At 40.9% G+C, this 18,780-nt stretch overlaps 1 protein-coding gene across 4 annotated transcripts in view; it reads right to left on the reverse strand.

The window, feature by feature from the left end:
• Positions 1–18,780, reverse strand: part of cdc42ep1a (CDC42 effector protein (Rho GTPase binding) 1a) — a 28,745-nt gene that overhangs the window by 6,989 nt on the left and 2,976 nt on the right. The window contains exons 1-2 of one of the 4 annotated variants that reach the window (XM_063481594.1): positions 6,260–6,439; positions 1,331–1,434 (exon numbers count right to left, since the gene is read on the reverse strand). The gene's annotated coding sequence lies outside the window, so the exon portion shown is untranslated. Of the gene's footprint in view, positions 1–1,330; positions 1,435–4,826; positions 4,941–6,259; positions 6,440–18,780 lie in introns of those variants that run through there. The other 3 variants (XM_063481595.1, XM_063481596.1, XM_063481597.1) reach the window with 3 other exon arrangements.

Below are 18,780 nucleotides of genomic sequence, written 5' to 3' on the forward strand. Positions count from 1 at the left end.
ATATTTATTTATTCTTTTTTTCACCTTTGTGTTGCTGAAATTTGAGATGATTTCATGTTAAATATTGGCACAGCTAGACAAATAGCATTAAGCAGAAGGGAGATTTAATTCTGGCTGTTTTTGTCATCTACTCTGACAAGCTTCAGCATATATAGGACTCTTTATGAATAAAAAATAAAAACAAAACATAGCCCAATCTGATACCAGAGCATCAGTAATTAACAACAGCTAGCAACTAACTTTTTATTCTCCATTTTAATTATGTAACATAACTGATAATCTTTTGCTGCCTTTTTTCAGTCCTGGAGTTCCCCACTTCTCTAAGTCTGTCTTGGCCCTTTGTCATGTGTTCGTTGCCAGCAGAGTAATTGATATTCAATTTTAAAATATTTTAATAGCATGAGCCAACCCTGACATGGACTTCTCGTTCTCTCCACTTTCCAGATGCAGCGTCTAAATATCAGTGGGCCTCCCACGCGTGCACAGGCCCCGTCTGGCTTCATTAATGACTGGCTATGGTTCATGAAATGGGGATTGCGTCAGGTCCAAGGCAGCCTTTCTAATTTGCTCCTGACCGCAGTCCCAGGCCCTCCGCTCCACTTCCCCTGGCTGCCGTTTTAAGAGGGGCATCTGGGTGTGGAGGGGGAGGAAATATACCACATACCAGCGCTGAGTAAAGCCATATCAAGGCTTGCAAAGGGACACAGAAGGACCGCTATACCGAGGTGCGATCTTAAATCTGAGACAGCGTGCAGGCCTGCAAGAACCTGGTAGATGCTCCCATGAGCGGAGCTGAAGCAACAGGCTACCTCCCTGATTAAAATAACGTGCATGTCGTTAGAGACAATAAGGGAGTAATTCCAAATAAGGGGGAAATATTCATCTTAAGTTAGAGAGAAAAACCCCATCCTAATTGATAACCTGCAGCATTACCGGAATACTGCACACATGAAGGCATTAATTACTCTGGCTGTGTACTTACGGAAAGCTCTGCTCTTTTGTTTCTGCCTGTAATCCTGTTAAAAAAACCTTTGACCACAGCTCAGAGGGGGTCGGTCCCTCTGACTCATGTCATGTATTTGAAGCCTCCGGGCAAAGCTCAACAACCCATCCACTGTCCTTCTTTCCTCACTGAGAAACTTATTCGTGTGCTCTTGCTGTTTTCTGCACACTCCAGTGAATTATATAAACAGCATGAATTTAAAACAAGCATCAAAAACACATTAAATGGTAATAAGTCTAATGCTATAATCCAGGGAGCAGTCTTTGTGCATTCATCTTAGACATCAGAAAAATAGGGGAGCACTTGACAGCAGGGACTTGGACATACCCTGGATTATCCCCTAATCCTTCATCTCCTCCATTATCCTCGGTATGGCACCTCTGTCTGGGCAGAGCCTGGCTGCTTCAGCTTGGAACCACTAGTTCTGATTTCTGCAAGAGTTGAAATACAATACAAATGAGTTGGAGGGAAGGAAAGAGCGAGTTTAAAGTGAAGTAGGGTAAGAAGGAGGAGTGAAGGGAGAGGATGGCAAATGCAGGCGGAAAAGAGGATGAAAGGGATAGGTGGTAGGAGGAATGAAAGGAAGAGAAAAGGTCAGCTGAGGAGAAAGCAAAGGGAACAAGATGTGAGAGGATGATGGCACGCTGATGGATGTTTATGAGGAGAAAAGAAGGAACGCAGGCTGTGACATAAGGGAAAAGCAGTGAGATTGGTCCACGACCTTATTAATATAATCACTCTTTCAACAGCTGTTTTATGGACAGACTCGTCTCACAGCAGAAACTCTGACTTGTCAGAGCAGTTGAAAGCACAGGTTTATTAAAGATGGCTGGATTCCACTTGTGGGAGAGATCCCTTTATTGTGGATAGGGTTAGCACAGGACATTCGCTGTTCCCAGACAGTGAATCTCAGCGACTTTGGTGATCCAGTGTCTGAGACCTATTAAGTGTTAATGTGAGTATGATTTTATGTGGCCCAATGATGAAAATCGAGCATCACACTTTTATATTCAGTTTTAAGCTGTTTTTTTGGCCAAGTTACTGTTCAGGGGATTCTCAGAACAACATTTCCATGTCACTTTGTACAGTATTTTCCTGAGGTGGCTTTGCTGGATATAAACCAGAGTAACCACAGTCTAATAGGAGCCGTGTGTGTTGGTTGTTGTGTGTGCACGAACACATTCCTGAACATAGCATCAGTCGGTGGAGTCTTAACTACTATCAAACATCCGTCTCTTCAACCTCTCCTCTGATTCAAACCATGTTTACGTCGTAATCTCCATTTTTTCTTTTCTTTTCATTTCTTTCCTTTAATTTGTCTTTTTTTAAACTTTGTTTCTTTCTTCATTCTGCCTCGTTCCTTTGTTAGTTTTGTGTCCATTTTAGCTTTCTTTACCTCTAATTGCTCCTTCTTTGTTTTCCTACTCCTTGAACGTCTTGACTGACTTATGAAGGATGTAAAAGCTTAAATATAACAGCCGTCAGGCCACACACACACTTCTTTTCATGACTGTAACTCAAAATGTTTACTCTGCTACAGTTTGTCTTGAGTAAAATCAGCGGCAGACTTTGTGTTTTATCGTGGCTTTTCCCCTCCCTGCTCTCTCTCTCCCTTCTCATGTCCTCCACTCACTAACCCCGCTAACCAGGTGAACAAACATACAAGATAAGGCCACATTTTTCAGGGTCAGTCTTTGGCTTTCAATTACCGTCCTATTTTCACCAACCATACTCAGTTTGAATCCAAGCAAAACACTGCTACACTTCCTCCTCAGTCAAGAAAACATTTTCATGCTTCAATAAATATCCATACTGTCCGAGCCTCTCTGGTTCCTCCATCTGCTGGAACTGGCAGACCTAATTTGCCTACTTTGTTGGGTATTTTCTATTTTTATCTCTTTCATACTCATACATACACTTTTTTCTTTACTGCTCCTGTACTAGTTTTAGAATATTTCAAGTTTTGAGATAGTCAATTTACTTTCTTTATGAGCATAAAAGAATACACAAACACTAGTGCTACAAACCACACATAACTAATATTCACTGTACAGTATATATGAATTAACAAGAACAAGACATTGCAGTATTGAAATTAGCTAGTGTCACTTTTTAGCAGGTAGCTTTTTCCTTTTGGTTTGTTTGCTAAGCCTAACCCTGTTTCTTACTCCCGCTGACATTGCCAAGTTTTTTGTTCTTCACAACACGTACATCATTAACAGTGTTAACGGTGGCAGTTATACTCCAAAAGGTCTCAGTTTTAGTTTGCTGCAGGCAGTTTTCCTATTCTAAAGCTACAGCTAGCTCAATAATTAAGCTAACATTAGCTGCACAGCTGGTTCGCTAATGAAAACACATCTACACATATGTAATGTAGCCTATAGCAAAATTAAATCAGCTGAAAAAAGTTTTTTACTTAACAAAATGTATTGAGTAATCTTGTTAAAAAAATAACCTCCTTAAATTAAATGTGTTTCAATTAAATTCTGAAGTGGAGAGAATCTGAAATTTCTGTAATATTTTACTCCCAATGAGAGTGATCATTAAAGTCTTCTGGATAAATACACACAACAAACATCTATTTTCAGGCCATCTGTTATGGTGTACAGACACCCAGTATCACATTGGGTAAGTTCTTTAGCAATCTTCTTACATGTTATGTTAAATATCATTTGTGTTTCTAGTTCAGCAGTTCAGGTTGTGTTAGATTAGCTAAGCTGTGACACCACAGGTGCAGTGAGCTGCAGGTTTGCTCATGATCCCCCACATTGAGTCAGATAGTTGTAGTCAGAGTTTAATACTATAGTAAATAACTTGGTCACACAGGCACATAACCAGTTGGTCACCAAGTAGCAAACACTGATTCCTGGGGAAAAAGGAATATTTCCCAATGAGTTGTGAGCGGTTGGTGTGAAACTGACAGCTAAGTCACACAGGACAAAAGACCAGCCAGTGACCCCATGATAACTATCTATCGTTAGGGAACATAGACACTGGCTTGTTTTCAAACAGTTGTTAACTACTTGCTAAGTGGTTGTAAAACCAAAGACAGCAATGCAAACTGTACAGTTAGTCCATTTACCTACAAAGTAAAAGTTCCTACTTTTAAAACTTGTTGGTTTCAGACAACTTTTACTTTGAAAGTGCTCAGTGAGTGGCTAGTTAGAGAATTTTTGCAGACAAGGCAGCATCTTCCATGCAAAATATGGTTAACTGTGATAATTTGTGAGTGAGGAAAGGAACCACAAGGACATTTTTGCGGTACAACAACCACAAAATCTGTCAGCAACTACTCGCTAAGTAGTCGGGAATACAAATGTTTCCCTACTGACCAGAGGCTACCAGAGGGTCACCAACCAGTCTCTAGGTCTGTTCACTAGGCCTAAAATACAAAGTTATGAATTAAGATGAATTAAGAAGTTGTCTCAAACAGGAAATTTTTTCATCATTGTTGGAAACACTTGATTTTTGATTTTTTATGTGTGGCGGTGACTCTTAAAAATCTTATTAAAAACTGTCTCAAATATAGGTTTGGTGGCTACACATACAATATGCACAACGTGCACAGATGGATCCTTCACTTCTATGTTTGATGCTTACATTATGTTAATTGATGCTGGCTGAACCTCAGACCTTTTAGGCTGCAAATGGTTTATCTTTCCATGAGCCAACAGCAGCCAGCAGTGGCCAGGCAGCTGTTGATGGATAGGTTTGCCATTTTCAGCCTCTTAAAGATTTGGTGTAGACTTTAACCAGTGGGTTGGAACTTGTTGCGTGGTGTGAAAGCAAATACGGCAACTAGATTCACACCTTGGTAACTGACCTTTTCCTGGTTAGTTGCGTCAATGACACCTAAAGGTCACAGAGTTTCCCTCAGAGGAATGTAGGACTCAGGTAAAAAAAAAAGAAAGAAAGAAAAATGAAGAGATGAAAGCAATGAGGAATGTATGTACATGTTTACTTAATCAAGTATGTTTTCAAGAACTATGTCATTAGTGCAAATCATGTGGGGGGGGGGGGGGGGGGGTGTACAGAAAACTCATTACACTGCATGTGTTAGCCATCTGCTGCTGCGTACAGTACTACAGGATGACAATATCAAGGCAAGTACTCAAGGAGGATATACTGTATGGCTACCGTGGGGAGATTAATTGAGGGAATTACAGAGCCAGTTAAACATGAAAAGGTCAACCACGGTACAGACAGGTCCTCAGAAAGGAAGGCTGAATCTATAACAGCATGTGCTTTATTGAATTTTAAGTTATCATCACCAGTAACACGGCTGGATGATTATCGACCACCTCAGTGCACGTTTGCCTACTGCAGTCCAGGGATCTGTTTTATCACTGCATACGTGTTAGTGTGAGTCTGTTTGTGTTATTTAACAGGGTGGGCTCCCTCAGGGGCTCTCCTGCAGGGCGTAGGGTCAGAAGGCCACTCTACCCCCACCCACCCAACACACCACCACCAGCCTTAACTTCACCAAGTCAAGTTCCACTGAATCAGTGCACATCTTGGTAACATCCCTGACATGTACAAAAATTGATAGGTTACGTCGTGTAACTGCTGTAATTACAAAGTAGCGTGATAAAAATCAAAGCACATGCCAGATTTTATTTTGACCACGGCTGCAGTGGTGAAATGATATACTGCTGCTGCTGGATATAAATATGCTGCTGAAAAGACTGAGTTTCATGTCAGACACACAACAAAAGCCCTTATTGCTGTACAGTGTGACCATTAACAGCTGGGCTTCAGTCAACATTATTACACGTCTTAAATGAACTGCCTCAGCCGTAACTGAACCTGGATTTACTTCCCTTCTCTCATCACTGGAAGACTTTTTTGTTATAAAGTTAATTAAACAGTATATTTAGTTTTTTAAAGGTGCTGATAATTAATCACATCAAACCACAACAATAATGTCAGCAGGCGGTTAGTAAGTTCTTTTGATTCATGTCCTCACCGAGCAGGTAACGTATCCAGATAGAGGCGAATTCAAGTCCCTCATAAGATTGTAATGCATTTCTCACGTTGAGTTTATATATTCATATGACATAACTGCTGTAATATACAACAGAAATCACTACAAAGTCAGTGCACTCCACACGCACGCTTAAAGTCTCTGCGTGGTTATCTAAAATAAAGTCATATCGTGTTCCCAGTAACTTACCACTGCGGAGCTCTTACTTGGTCGTATTAATTTCTTCACAATAACATATAATGGCTAAACGTCCAAAGAGAATATGAACTCACCTCAGGAAACTTTAAAGCGCAGAAACAGTGACCGCTTCCCTCAGGTTTAATTATTTTTCAGTGGGCAGTGCTGTGTAGGTTGGGGTGGTCTGAGCGAGCCGCTGGTGCAGCCGGACTGTCCCGCTGGTGCGCCGGGTGTGGGGAGCGGGGCAGCGCGGAGGATGAGGAAAGGGGCGGGCTGAGGTTCAAATAGCAGCGAAACCATTAGAGAGCCGCGACGGGAGCTCCTACATTGCCTCATGCTCCGCTTCTCTGTCTCTCCCCAAAGTGGGTTTGTGTGCAGGTTTTGAAACGATAAGAAATGACGCCGTGATTTTAGAGCCAGACTGAGGCTTTCTGACAAATGTGAAGCCTACTCCAACATGATATAAATATATATATGTAATATAATATATTTTCTTTTAAAGAAACTACCCGCAAACTCTGGTCAACTGGGAATCATCAGACTTTATCAGCTGAGTATCTGCTGACTTTGCTAGGAGGAAGTAACCTCCTAATTATGAAATTGTGTAGCAATGACTTTGTCTTAATAAGTGATTAATATACGTCAAACTAAGCCCAGTGAGCTTCACTGAATTTTAAACCAGGGGTTTTCACAGAGTTAGAACATTTTTCAGTAAACCCTTCATCATCCTGACACCACCCTCACAGCACCAGTAATGACTGAGTAACATGACAGATGGACTTGATGTGTCACAGTATGTGTCACATATCAGAGCGTCTACAACGTGGGGATGGTACTACGGACACAGTGTTTATGTTTTAATCTCTCTATATGCACTTGAATGATGCAGTGCAGTTTTATACTTTATAGCAAAATATTCCAGAGGAGCCCTTGGTTGCTATGGGTTGCAGACTCCTTAAAATTTACAACTTGAGTTGTGGCTGCTAATTTTGCTAACAATATCGTTGCAGCCATGAAGAAGATGTGGTCATAAAGGGACGGACATGGTCAGCAGCGACACTCCTGTAAGCTGTGGTATGCTCACTTGCTACTGGGGACCCCAAAGTACACCAAGAAAGTGTTCCTCACACCATTACCATCCTGAACAGCTGATAGAAGGCAAATTCTGATTCTGCCATGCAAATATCACAGCAGCCTCATCATACCAGACAACATTTTTCCAGGCTTCGGTTTTTTTTAGTTTTTTTTAGCCTGTGTGAGTCATTAGCCTGAGCAGCTGACAGGAACAACACCCAGCGTGGCCTTCTGCTGCTTTAGCTCATCTGCTTCAGAGTTGAGTGTTCAGAGATGCTCTTCTGCATGACTTAGTCGTAGCGAGTGGTTATCTGAGTTACTGTTGTCTTCTGAAGCAGTCTGACCATTCTCCTCTGACCTTTAATATGAGGCATTTTCACACAGAGGACTATTCCACTGGATATTTTCTCCTTTTTGGGCCATTCTCTGTGAGAAATACAGATGGTTGTGTGGGAAAATTCCAGCAGATCAGCAGTTTCTACTCAGACCAGGCCATCTGGCACCCACAACCATGTTCAAAGTCACTTAAATCATCTTTCCTCCCTATTCTGCTGCTCAGTTTGAACTTCAGCAGGTCATCTCAACCATGATCACATGCCTAAATGAGTTGCTGCCATGTGACTGGCTGGTTAGATGTTTGTGTTATAGATCAGTTGACATTTATACCTAATAAAGTGGGGAAAAAAGTGCATGCAATCAACCGGCGTTAGACTGGTGTTCTCCTTTAACTATGGGCAACATAACTGTGGGGTTATATAAAATTTTGAATAAAGTCATACAGGGCCATAAATGTTCTGTTGATACAGCTGCACACTGACAAAAGCACAGACGAGTGACAAATAGAAAGGAAAAAGCAACATAAAATTTCTCACTAAGGTGGTGCCAGGACATTTTCCCCAAAAAATATTTCTGTATTTAGTGATTTTTTGTTGGTTGTGAAGGATGATGCCTAACGTATTGGTCCAAATTCTGTCCTAGGCTTCCAACTGGAATCAGAACTGCTGAGTGTGAAGATCACAGGATATAATTCATGCCGTTTTTATCCTCAACAAACCTTGCACTGAGCTCTCGGTCATCTTGGATAAGCTCACCTCTAGGTGGACGAAGGTGATCGGTAACAAAAGCTAGTATTGATTTGCAGTGATCCTTTTCTGTAAGGGGATAAGTGAACCAAATTTATGCCAAGTTTCTCCACAGCATCATAGAGCCCCTAGATTGCCTCGCTATAGGGGTCTAGAGATAGTTTTATTCCTTTAAATTGCCTTCAGTTAAATTTCTTACACGTAAGACATTTAATCGCACTAAGGGTAGTTTTGTATTTCAGCAGTGTTTCCAGAAAACAGTTTGAACTGAAATCCTGAAACATGACACCCGTCATTCTCATTTCTGTGATTACTCAACAGTAAGAAAAGGGGAGTGGAGGTTTGTTGGTCGTAGGATAAGTGCCTGCTATTTATGACACAAATGTATTTTACTTTTAAGTCTCTTAAGTCTACAGCATAGCATTCCCATCATAGGGATAAGTTGGCTTTACTCTAATGCACTCTGAGGTGAGCCGAGTTCTCCATAAATGTCTCAGCATGTTCAGCTTTAAACTCCAATTAAATTAACTACGCCCCAAGTGCAGGGCTTAGGCAACAGCCTTTGGTAGTCCAGCCCCATTAAGTGCACATGACAATGGTCCCAGGCTGACCTGTCCAACAGGAAACAGGGCCTTATCAACAGGAACAGAGTCCTCATCCCGTCCTCAAAGGCCAGTAAAAGGCCCGTCTGTCGTTAAAGCTCAGGGGTGGCCTGCAGCTCTGCCAGCTCTGGCACTTCAGCTGATGACACCACAGCCACATTCCACTCACAAGTGAGCTAAAACGTGTCCAAACCCCAGGTACTATACACACACAGGGGCACACACACTTACACACACAAGAGGAAGTATCGCAACTTGGAAAACTGCCACCATTCAATGTTTAAAAAAAACTGTCCTCACATTCCCAAAGGCTTAAGTTGGCCTTACACATTCTGTTGAATATAAAGTTGCTTAATGCTGCAAATCTGCTCTCAAATATCCACTTTGGGTTTTCTGTTTTTGTTACCAGATTTCAAGGGACTGATGAGTTGCTGATGTTCATTAGCACATAGTTGAACATGTTTAATCAACATGACAGACGTTGTTCATCTGTCGGCCATTCTGCTCTGAATAATGTCTCACATTTGCAGTCTTGGTCCGTTTCAGGAGCTTTGAGATGAGCAGAGAAAACCAAATGGATGAAATTTGGTTACTTGTTGCTGATTGGTCTATGATTAGTACATTAGCTGATTTACAGTGTGTTTGGTGACAAAGGGCTGAGCTCTTTAAGCACAGACACTGTTTAATACACACCTCTAATCTGTCTAAACAGTACCCGGGGGTATTCAAGGATTTGTGTATGTGTGTGAGAATGAGTGACTGCATGGCTGTGTTTGGTCTGTGTTGTCACCTGCTGCCTTTGCCAACACTTCCCAGGCATGAAGTGTTGCTTATGCTGCTGCTGCTGCCTTCACGCCAGCCTCAACAGAGATTCGTTCAGATGAGCGAACAGGCAGCAGATTCATTCGCAAATATTCACTTGAATGCTTTTGGTTTATGTGGTCAAACTGGCGTTTCTTACAGAGAATCGCATTTTACAAATGTAACAAACTTTGGAAAAATTACAGTTGATTATATTTAGTTATCACGTAGGAATGCAAACCATCACTTAAAACACTGACAGATCACTGAATAATATTAAGTTTCTCCATTCAGCAGACCCAATGAAAAATAGCCTTAACAATGAATTGATGCTACTGAGAAATGTTACACTTTTCTTTTGTTATTACTGTGAACACGGATGTCTGTGATTTGTTGTCCCAGTGGGGTAAATAGAATTAAGTGTGTGTGTGTAGCTGAACATGGAAAATACAGAATGAACTTATTTGGTGACATTTACTTTCAGTTACAGTTTGAAATGCATTGGAAGTGCCAAATACTTCCTCTTTTGGTCATTGGCTGTGTGATGGCCAAACCCATGGCCACACTCTAAAAGTCGGTAACTCCTATGTATTTTCATTTCTTCATTTAAACACAAAAACACATGTAGTTTCCAATAAGTTTACTGATTGGTTTGGATACATTTGTTCTATTTGTAAGTGTGCACATTTAGTTTACTTATGTATTCATACCAGTTCATTACTTTGTTGGATTTTTGACTAACCTTTGTTTCTTTTACTTCTTACCTGCCATGATCCCTGGGCATTGTCAGACAGAAGCTGGTGGCCAGGGTTTGAAGCTGTTAAATACAAAGAGGGATAATTGGACCGCACCACCACTTCCTGCTGAAGGGGAGAATTTGTGTTTTCTTTAATTAAAAACAAAGTATTTGTACTTAATTAAATTTTTAGTTTAGGCTTCAGTAGTTTTGATTTTCTTCTTTGGTCTTTAGTTTATTAACAAACCAGACTGTACTGCATTGTTTGTTGTTTATGATGTGATTTGTTTAGTTACCCCTCGTGTGTCATAGTGGTCTGATCAGCCATTATATGTACCCTTGTGTGTCATTTGCTGTTTAGGTCAGTTATGTTTGTTTGGGCAGTCGTTTGGTTTGTTAAGTTTGTAGTCTTTGCCTGAGTTTAGTTTAGTTTTGTTTCTTTGACCTCTTTTATGAGCCCAACATTTTTTACTTTTGTAAATATAATTTTTGGGTTAAATAAATGGAAACCCTATTTTTCTAATAATTCCTGTGACTCCTGCTTTTTCAGCTCGGTCCATCACAGGCTGGCTCCAAATGACGCAACGTTAAATGCTCAGCTTCAGCACTCAGATGAACACGTTTACAACCTGGAAAAAAAAGTATCCTATGGGAAAATCTACTCTTCATAACCACTGTAAAACCACTTACTTTTTCTAACATAACCATTTAGGTTTTGTTGAGGCTTAAATTTAGGGGCGTGGTCAATTTGATTGGCAGCTGCACTGTAAAGCTGTACCGTATCAGCTGTGTTCAAAGTGTTGTTTTATTTATCTCACAAATAATAATATGCTATTTTAAAACTTTGCTTTTAGTTTGAGCAGTGTAGTGTAACTAACTTATATATAGTGCTTTTTTGATTTGGATGAATAAAAATAACACAAAAATGTAATTAGTTTTAATTTGCAATACATTTTTATGGTTTGAGACACTCAGACCTGCATTAAAAATATTTTAAGTTTTCATTATAAGTTGTAACTAGTTGTTCACTAGTCTGATTTATGTTCTTATATTTTTATACTGACAAAAGTTTTGTACGTTTACATAGGGGAGGCTTTAGCTCAGGAGGTAGTGCAGATCACCTACCTAATCAGAAGTTTGTGGTTTGAGCCCGGGCCGCTCCATTCTGTATGCCAACGCAAGATACTAAACTCCAAGTTGCTCTCCGATGGATTCAGAGTGTAAATGTATATGAATGTTACATTTTTTTTAAAAGTAGTTGATTGTAGGAAAACAGGTGCTTGTGTGAATGGCTGAACGAGGCATGTTCTATTAAACACTTGAGGTAGACTAGAAAAAGGCTACACAAGAACCAGTCAACCATTTACATATATTTTGATCCTAAAACTTGTTCTTTTCATTAAGTAAAAAGTTCATATTCTAAACGAAGCTTTTTCCATTCATAATACACCTGTTCAAACTGGTTTCTAGCACCCAGACACTGCTGATCTATTAGGGTTTTCCTTCACAACAATGAATGGGCTACACCAGATGGACTACAGCCCAGGAGCAGAAGACCACACTGTCTGTGAAAACTGGGGCTACAGTTCACACAGGCTCACAACAGAACGTTACAGAAACATTGCCTGGTCTGATGAGCCTACATTTCTGCTGCAGCATGTGGATTGTAGGGTGTTTGATGGAAACAACATGAAGCATGGATCCATCCTGCCTTGTATGAACAGTTCATGCTGCAGGTGGTGATGGAGATATTTTATTGGCATATTTTGGGTCCCTCATAACAAACTGAGCACAGTTTAAACACCACAGCCATGTCCTTTGTGTATTGTAATGTAATTAATCAGTATCTTGCTGCTATCACCCTGCACTGGCCTGATGAAATCATGTTAGAAAGCATTAATAAATTTGGACTTTTAACTGCAGTTATCTCGGTTGATACACTATCAGCATTAAGTCAGCACTTCAGTTTGCAAAGCTTGTTGAGATGTTACAAGTAAAAATTGTATTTTGTTCATCTGCAGACTCATGTGGAGGCTGTTTTCTAGATTTGTTTTTCCAATAAATTTTTGTTTGGGCTTGCTGGTTGTCTAGATTTGAAGACTGCTCTCTTCATTGTTGCTGGAGGTCGAGATACCAAATATTATTCCTGTAGATTTGCCCGAGTATTATTATTATTATTTTGTAAAGACCACTTTCCCAAGCATCTCATCTCTCTTCTGCATCAATTTTTAATCTTTTTTTCTTACACAATCTCAGATCCTCCTGTTCATCCCTATGTTTTTGCCACCCTCCCTCTCTTCTAGGCTTCCCTTACATCTCTCTTCTGTCTCCCTCCTTCACCCCATCCCAAGATAAACAACCCCTGTTCTGAGGCATCTCAGCTATTTGTTCAAAAAAGCTCACAAGTTTTTGGATGCCGTTCAGGACCATGTCCCCGAAGGGAGGCAAGATTACAAATTTAGTGCTTTTTCACAATCTCTCCCTCTGGTTTTCATTTTTCTTGGTCTAAGCTGCACTGTTTTTCCCCCCTTCCAACTCTCTTACGGCTTGTACGCCTCTCAAAACTCGCAATCCCTGGATTTAAGAGTTTTGATGCTTTACCGCTTTTATTTTTAACCTCCTGCTCTTTCTGTCCCGCTCGGTCTGGCAGTACAGTCTTTAAACCTTCTGGTTTATCAAATGGTGATTTATGGATGTCTCCTCTGATTAACACATGGGGCGAGAAACTGACGTGAGAACACGACTTATCACGGCTCTGGGCAGCTTGTGTCGAGTCCCTGTGAGAGTCACACGCAAACACACACTTCAGTGACTCTGTGGCCAAACATTCCCAATTTGGCACTTGCTTATCGCTGCCTTGTTTGGAAAAACTTTTTTGGGGTAATGACCTGAAGTGTACATTTCTCCGATGAATGCGTGCAAACGTGTGAGTTTAGGTCCTTTGGGGATTTAGGGGATTCCAGAATGTGACAAACACACACTTTATTCTGTAAAAATACATACAAGTACACATTATTCCCTAAGTAACCTGCTGCACTCACATGCTGAGATCCTCTTTTCGTACATGACACACACACAAATATGTACAGCATGAAGGGCCCTGTATTTAAACTATGGCCACCAGTCCTTGATGTAGATACAGATCACTGTTTTGCTTTTTCCTCAGCATGACGACGGGGTAATTATAACCATCCGAAGAGAAAACAGAAGAGAGCAGGATCGGGGAAAGTTGGGTATCGCCGCACAAGCAGTCCAGAAGACAGAGGGAGGGACGGCAGCCTTTCCCCTCGTGAACCAGAGTGACCCTCTCATTGTTTTTATAGCTAAATATTTCCCCTGCGAGGACCAATGGCAGCGGTGAAAAAATATATTTATGTCTGTGTCTTACTCACAAATGCACAACCAAACCACCCTCCTGCCTCATAAGTAGGTGTGTGACGGCAAACATCAGCACATGACGCGCTTGTTAACCGCCTGCTACGATTTACTTGGTGTCAGAGAGTGTCAGAGTCGCTTGTCTGGCTTCAACTAATTTGCCTGTGGCTTGTTTCTTCAGTGAGTCCTTCCAAGTGCTGTCTGGAAAAGAAAATATTCGACCGCGATCTTTGTCAGTTGGAGTGTGCAAATGATGGCATTTGATGCATCTGGTGAAAGAATCAGCAATCACAGAAAAATTGTTTGTCGTGGGTTTGGATTAAATAACCATTCTGAAAAATATCACTACAGTATATATTATACTGTATATATTGCAGTGCTTCCGTTTATGATACACTGTTAATGCACTAATAATACTTTAATGCACCTCTACCCAAACTTGACTTATCAGAGTAAGATTTTCTTCTTTAGTTACACAGGTATCAATATGTGTTTTAGATGAATGTAAAGTGTTCAAATGCTTGTTCTTATAATTATCTACTGAGCCAATCACATGTAGCAGTTCAAGCATGTGGACATGGTCAAATTGACCTGCTAAAGATCAAACTGAGCATTAGAATAGGGAAGAAAGATGATTTAATTGATTTTAAATGTGGGATGTTGTTGGTGCCAGATGGACTGGTCTGAGTATTTCAGACACTGTTGATCTACACAGCTATCTCTAGGGTTTACAGAAAATGTTCAGAAAAAGAGAAAAAATCAATGCCTCAATGATGCCAGAGGTTAGGGGAGAATCTCTAGACTGGCTTGAGCTGATAGGAAGGTAACGGTAGCTCAAATAACCACTAATCACAGCCAAGGCATGCAAAAGAGCATTTCTGAACATACAACATGTTCAACACATTGAAGCAGATGGACTACAGCAGCAGAAGACCACATTGGATGCTGCTCCTGCCAGCTCAGAACGGGAAACTAAGACTGTAAATTCATACATGCTCAATAAAAATCTCGGACAACAGAAGATTGAACACTGCCTGTTGCAATGAATCTCCGTTTTTGTTGTAACATCTGATGGCACTGTCAGAATTTGGCAAAAACAACATGACAGCATGGATCCATCATGCCGTATATCAACAGTTCAGGCTGGCAGTGATGTGATGATGTGGAGGATATTTTCCTGGCACACTTTAAATCTTTTCCACAAAGAGGCAGTTCTGAAGGCAAAAAGGATGTCCAACCCAGTACTATAAGATGAGTGTAGCTTTACAGTATTGTTGCATTAGTTAACCAACTCTATGATTCATGCAATTAAGTGCAATTCTTTCTTGCTTAATGTTAGCTCTGCTGTATTTATTGGAATCCCACATCATGGTATCCAGTGCTTTACATAATGTTGCACCGCATCTGCATAGAACTTGTAATGTGATATAATGTAACAATAGGAAACGAAAGCAAAAGAGATTTTGGCTGGCCAGGGATTTTTTTCTGGAGTCCAAAAAAAGAGTGGATATTGTGGAAAATGAGGGGAAATTAAGGTTTAATGTCATATAACACAAATTAGTCTTCATCCTGAAAGCCTAAGCTGTCCATCTTGCTTGTCCACGAGTATGCTTAGCAGTCAAAAGTGTAAATCCCCCAAACTACGCTTCCAGCTCATACAGCAATACCAATTTAATGTTAGTCATGCATTTGAATTAACAGGTGTTAGGATGCTGACTTGTTGCTCTCAAAACCTTAGCCCTAGTCAGCTCGTGACGTACTGTTAGTTTGATTAGCTAGCTAACATGAACTGATAAACTCAGCTTAGTTGCTTGAAGCACACAGGTGTGAAATGAACTGTTAATCTTTTTCTTGGTCTATCCGAACTAAATATGGATTTCGGTGATAAATCTGCCATGATTGTAAAATGCATGCTTTGTACAAGAACTGCATCTAAGTGGAGTGGGGCTAAGCAGACTGTAGATTCAAAACACTATGGCATAATGACATTTAAAAAGCATACAGTAAAGTAAGAAAAGGGCATCAATGTGTGGAAATGATGTCAAGTTGCAAAAAAAAAAAAAAGCATTCAGAAGAGGGAATACGGGGGGCTTAAGGAGGAAGGTGTGAGTGGAGTGAGTTGAAGCAGGATGAATAATTCACAGACTAAAAAGTCGGGAAGACTTTCCAGGAAGCAACTTTCACACAGTGCAAAAGCCTGCCAGAAACGCTGAAACCATTTCCAGCAGCAAAAGCCCAAGAAACCTGACCAATTTCCAAAGTCATTTTCAAGCCAGCCATGAACTGTAACATATTTGCATTTGAGACCAGAGACATTTTCAGGTAATGAACAACAGCCCTCTGAAATTATAAGTAATGGTTTGGAAAGAAAAAAGCTCTCCCTCCCAAAATGTGCCGCAACATTACAGAAATATGTACTACTTTTATAATGAGTGTGCTTACAGGAATGGCTTTGTTTTGGGTCAATCTTATTACTGTGCCGCTGCTTGACCCATAGAGGTAGACCTGAAAAAAGCATCTGGACACTGCTAACGTAGAAAGAAAGTAAAGCTTAACCCTGCTTTTTGAGTGGCCTGTTGCCAGAAGACACTGCTCGCTATGATCCGAACTCTCACTTTCAATCAAAGCCGAACTTAATTCACTTTAAATTCTCAGTCTAAGCAATAACTCTTTTTGTTGCACTGGTGCACTTTGCAGTCGGCATTGAGCACTAGTTAGTAAATCCTTTCTCTACTCCCCAGCAGCCAGACTGGTTTAAATTAGGGCTCTCCAGATTTTAGCGTCCAGTCCGCTAATTTGACTCTTAGAATAACAGCAGCTACTGTGTTTTTCAGGAGTCTGGAACCAAACGTCTGTCTGGGGAGTCTGCAGTGGACACAGGTGCTCTCTCTCTCTCCCTTTCTCTATCTCTCTCTCTCTATGACTCTGTCTGAATGATGTGTTCAGGGACCTTCTTGCTATTTTAGTGGAAACAATCCCAAATGTCTTGTTTTCATCAAGACTGTTTCCTGATTGGATCTCTATACTCTCTGGCGTGTCTGTGGATTTGGCAGCACGAGTGTGTTTTTCCCTGTGCGCTCATGTGGTTATGAGTCTATGTTTTGTATACATGCGTGTGTGGGGCCAGTCTGGCAGTTAACACCTTTTAAGATTATGCAAGAAAACATCAGCTCACAAAAGACTTAAAAAATTCATGTTCAGCTTAGTTGAAATACCTATCAGCTGTTATGTTTTTCTGTCATATATGTGCTGTTACAATGGTTGATGCTCACAATGTTTTATATAATGAGGTCAGGATATTTAAAAGTAACCCTGTGAGCCGGGGGGCATTCAGACTGCTCTAAATGGCTTTTTTCAGACTGTGAGTGAACTGAGCTGCTGCCCTGTGGAACAGAATAAGATCAATAAAGTTCAGGTTGAGGTTACTATATTCGTACCCAGAGGTAGATTTGTTCTGCGCTAAGCGGGTCGTCCATCCTGATGCTCGCATTTTCTAAACAAACACAGCCAACAGACAAACATAATGCATCATAATGAAGAGATAAATAACAATCTGACTCATTTGACTAATGACTGCTGGAACAAAGCTATTTTTAAGCCTTGTTATTGTGCACTTTGGGACTAGAACCGAGCTGTCAAGTAAAATCAAAGCAGCCAGCTAGTGTGACTGTCTGGCGTACGGGGATGATGGGTTCAGCTGTGGCTCACCAATCAGTCTATTAGACCATTTAACAAATAGACTGAGTTAGTGAGTATCTGTTCTTTACAGACACATCTCCAAACCATGACACCAAGGAAAGGGATAAGAGAAAAAACACCTTAAAATAAAAGCATCATGGCTTTCTCAGGGTGGAAATGAGAGAGTCTTTTCAGACATGATTAGGGATGGGTACCGGTGTCCGGTTCTGACATAAACGGTAGTAACCAGACCGAAAAGCAGCGCACATTTTGGTGCTTTATTTCGGTGCTTTTTTTTCCCTGAGCCAATTCTAGCCAATCATTTTACGTTTCCGAGGATAGTAGGCGGGCCCAGGTACGTACGTTCTTTTAGAGCAGAGCTACAGATTAAAAATGCCCAAGGCGAAGCGGTCAAAGTCTGGCTGTACTTCACAGCAAAAGATGCAAACTCAGCAGCCTGCAACAAGTGCTTTAAGCTGGTACTGTGATACTGTCAAAGGAGGTAACACCTCGAATCTGATGAAACACCTGGCGACGCATAGCGTTTTTTTTAAAGCCGAGAAATGCGCCGTGTTTGATAGCTTGCTGCGAGACCTCACACCGAGCACATCTACTGCGGGTGTGGTGCCTGTTATCGGACCTGGAGTTAGCAACATCCCCCAAAAACCCGAAGAGGAGAGTCCTGGCCCCTAGCCCTGCCAGTGTAGCAGAAATGATGACGGATGATGATGGCAGCAGCAGCCGTTCTTCTCTGCGTGAGTAGCTTAATGTTGTTCGTGTGTAATTTACGTTGAGTAGGCTAACCACGTTATTAAATTAATGCATGTAAGGTGAACTAGCAAACACCGTCGTAGTTACATGCGGCTGTCTTCTTGTTTGATGGCAGATACTCCCTTCACCCTGGCCAAAAAGGCTAAAATGACCAAAGAAAAAGTGGAAAACAGTTAAACATGAGAGGTTTTTGGACCAATTTTGTGTTTTTTCCATTGTTTAAGCACTGCTTCCAGCCAAGAGTGATACCATATCTGCCATATAGCTGCAGAATAGGCTAACATTGTTATCTTTTTACAAAAAACACAGCTAAACATGAGAGGTTTTTGGACCAATTTTGTGTTCTTCATTCTTTAAGCACCGGTTTGAGCACCGTTTAAGCACCGGCACCGTTTCAAAAGTACCGGTTTGGCACCGGTATCGGATAAAACCTAAACGATACCCATCCCTAGACATGATAGACGTTGGCGCCCTTTTTAGCGCACAGCTTCACAGTT

The sequence above is a fragment of the Pelmatolapia mariae genome, linkage group LG8, assembly GCF_036321145.2.
Source record: "Pelmatolapia mariae isolate MD_Pm_ZW linkage group LG8, Pm_UMD_F_2, whole genome shotgun sequence".
In the NCBI taxonomy this organism is placed as follows: Eukaryota; Metazoa; Chordata; class Actinopteri; order Cichliformes; family Cichlidae; genus Pelmatolapia; species Pelmatolapia mariae.